The sequence below is a fragment of the Fundulus heteroclitus genome, unplaced genomic scaffold, assembly GCF_011125445.2.
Source record: "Fundulus heteroclitus isolate FHET01 unplaced genomic scaffold, MU-UCD_Fhet_4.1 scaffold_43, whole genome shotgun sequence".
In the NCBI taxonomy this organism is placed as follows: Eukaryota; Metazoa; Chordata; class Actinopteri; order Cyprinodontiformes; family Fundulidae; genus Fundulus; species Fundulus heteroclitus.
This window is the reverse complement of record NW_023396846.1, coordinates 430,367-433,945: the sequence shown is the minus strand read 5'-3', so window position 1 is coordinate 433,945 and position 3,579 is coordinate 430,367. Positions and strand designations below refer to the sequence as shown.

The following is a 3,579-nucleotide window of genomic DNA, read 5'->3' as shown; positions in this document are numbered from 1 at the left end:
AGGTTGAAATGAAGCTCATGGGACATTGTCATCTTCCAAAATGATTAGTACTGTGGTTTTTGCTAATGTAATTTGCACTCTTCCTGTCCAGCCAGCCAGGAATCCGGGCTGTGTCGGAAAAAATGTGATGTCATTTGAGAAATGCCCCATTCAATATCATGGTGAAGTGGAATGGTATTAGTTTAATATGAATAAATGATCATTGAACTAAAAACAAACAAAACTCATAGTGTTTGGCAACCAAAAAGCAAATATGATGGTTAAAATAAACATAAATAATACATTTAATGAAAGAGTATAACACATCGTGTTTTTGGATGTTGTAATTGATGAAAAGCTAGTTTGGAAACTACATAGCTTTTTACATTCAAAAGTGGCTAAGTGTGTTGGGGTGATGAAACAATGTAGTTTCATTAAGCAAAGTGCATTATTCATTCTGTATCACTCCTTCATAATGTCCTATTTAAATTATTGTTTAGAATGTGGGGATATTGTTACAAGACAAATTTGTTACACTTTTTCAATACATTCAGTTTAAAATTGCAAAACTTTGTAAATTATAAAGGTGGCTCATATTATGTATAGGGCATCAGAAAACTCCCTGTCGTATAATATCCAAAATCCATGTCACGTCAGAGATGCTCATCATGAATACAATCTGAGAGGAACTAATAAATTATCAGCCCAAAGTAAGGACAGCATTAAAATCCATATGTCTGTCGGTGAAAGGACTTCTGTGGTGGAACAGCCTTGCAGAAGAGGTAAAAACTTTTAAAAACCTTTCCCAATTCAAACTAAGATTTAAAAGATATATATGTACCTATAAGTATGTGTGTGTATATATATATATATATATATATATATATATATATATATATAAAAACATTTATAAATATAATTTAAGTAAATAAAATGCTAAATATTTCAGCACACGACTGTCATGTTTCGGACGTATTTGGCCCACATGCAGAGAGACACCTGGGACAACAATGAGCAGTTTAAAGGTTTTATTTACAGGAGCGGAGTTGGCTGATCACAGAATTTAAGTATCTGGATTCAAGGCTGAACGGAGCCGGGGTGAGACGATCTAGGGAGAAAAACAAGAAGTTTAGGCTGGGTTGCGGTGAGGGAAATAACAGACTGAGGGGCGGGGCGCTTACCACAAGGCTCGGGGACCGGACCGGGGGAAGTGGAGCGGAGGAGGAACTTAGCGCCTTCGGCTCTGATGGAGGTTGGTGACTGAGCGAAGGTGAGCTGTAGGAGCAAGGGGAGGTCCGAGCAGCGCCCGAGGTGGTCGAGGACAGCCGGTGGAATCTGGCGAGTCAGACTGACTGGTTTTCCTCTGAAGTCTGGCAAGACAAGTGCATAAGCGCCACGGCTGGATCAAGGCACGGGGAACCTGAGAGGACAAGAGGCACTGATTAGATGCGAGCATATAATCGTTGACAGACAGTGGCCACACAAGCATACCACTGATGCTAACACTCTGGCATCCACCGGCTGTCTGAGCGCTGCTCTTATGCTCCAGCGCTGACTCGCAGAACGAGCCACAGGTGTGCGCGCCCCGCCCACCAGTCAGCTGCAGTCACCTGTGGAGAGAGCAGAGGGGACAGCGCCAGCAGAGAACTGCATGGCGCTGTCTGCTAAGTTCTGACAACGACTTTCTCAGTACTTGATAGTTTTAGAACATAACATAAATGTAAATGGCATTTGACATTTTAAAAGTTTTAAGCCCCCCCCCCCCCCCCCTCCAACATGAGAAAACCCCTGTTATTCGATGCTGTAGCACAAATATTCCCTAGTTACTGGAGGAAAATAGGGAGTACTAATATGGCGGCTGGTGGCTTCAAAGCGACTCGTTCTAACAATGGGCTATTAGCACTCCAGTGTATAATATAGCTCAGTGATTTCCACCAACAGAACATATATTTCTCTTCTTTTACACTTTTGGGGCTATCACTCAAAGTGCCCCAAAAGAGTAGTGAAATAACCAATCGTATACTGTTGCTAGGGAAAATTAATAAATATTTGGCCAATCAGCATCGCCAAAAAGAATGGCTTTGGGGCTATTGGAATCTTTGCCCCTGCTCCACAGTGATATGGGTGTATGGCAAGTGGAGGGAGACACACATTTTGTCATGTGGTGAGTGAGTTTGAAGGTTGGGCTGTTTGTTCTGAAGAGAGTGAAAGAATTTTGGAAGGTACTGTGAACATTGTATCATGTACATAGTTTTGTCAGCTGATGATTTTTTTCATATTTTGCAATACTGTTCTGTTTCTGTTCTGTTGTGAAACCCATTGTGTCATTGTGAAACCGTTTGGCTGAAGATAATGGCAGTACAGAATGGTGTATGCCTACTTTGGTGACAAATAGTGAATTTTACTGTTGTATTTAATACTGTTCCTTTCCAAAATAAGACCCAATATAGCTGTAAATGGTTGAATGTATCTGTAAGCTGCTGATTGTGAGAAGGGAACTAAATGCTTATTGTGGAATTGAAGTAATTTTCCGACTTTTAATTTGAATGCATGTACTGGGTTAGGCAGGGAAATCTATTGGCCAGCCCCACCAGCCGCCACTGTGACTGAGACATGTGCAGGTAGGCATGTGAACAGGGGAGCAGAGTTGACTTTAATTAGTGCAGCAGGAGGATCTGATCAAGATCAGAGTGCAGGCTGAGGAGTAGACACAGCTGATAGGATGGTGGCTCCATCACTACATGATGGACATAAATACATTTAATTCACATAAGATGCATTGGTTCCCATTATGTCCCTTGTTCTTTACTGGTAGCTGATTATACCAGAAATAATGATGTCAGACTGGATGACAATACTGTAACAATACTTCAAATTCCTGTAATTCATTATAGGTATCAACAGTTCCACCATAAAATTGCAATAGTTTCAGGGGAAAAGATAACAGTGAACGTAACAACGGCAGTAAAAAATTCATTTGATAATTGAACCAATTCATGTCACAGAAAACTTTCTGAAGAATTAGCATAAATACAAAATGACCAAAAAATAGTGATGGTGAGATGAAGCCTCATGAGGCATTGAACCACTTGAGCCAACTGGTTCAAGAAAGGGTTCGTTTCTTGATGCTTCATGTGCACACAACACCACCTACTGGCCAGGTGTAAAATCACAGTCAGCTGTATCTTAACACGTGTGATGCATTGAATTTTTGTCTATTATGGCTCTTGGGAATGACTTCACAAAAGGTGTAGGACGAAATAATTTGTCTACATGAATTTTTTATACACATGTGTATAATAAAATATTGTTTGAATGTATTCTCTGTGTGTAATTATTCCCAAAATAGTAGTGACATGTGATATGGCATGCTGTGTAATAATGTGTTTCTGTGACTCTAGAAAAATGGCATGGGCTTAATCAGGCAGAGGACAATGAAAGTGCTTGTGGAACTAGGGAAGGGGTAGTGAATAGGCTAATGCTTGTGTAACTTGGATGATTTCATGCATTTTTATTAAGAAACAACAATTTCCCCACAGTTTTTGGTTTCAAATGATTTCTCTTTTTTGATAATACTTCTCCAGCCTTTGAAAAGACACG

At 40.1% G+C, this 3,579-nt stretch overlaps 1 long non-coding RNA gene across 1 annotated transcript; it reads right to left on the bottom strand.

Moving 5' to 3' along the window:
* Positions 1-944: 944 nt before the first annotated feature.
* On the bottom strand, positions 945-1,653 carry LOC118560476. Its single transcript, XR_004929382.1, has 3 exons — positions 1,471-1,653; positions 1,161-1,399; positions 945-1,087 (listed from the first exon to the last, which is right to left on the bottom strand). It is a non-coding gene; the product is annotated as an uncharacterized LOC118560476 (long non-coding RNA).
* Positions 1,654-3,579: the final 1,926 nt, after the last annotated feature.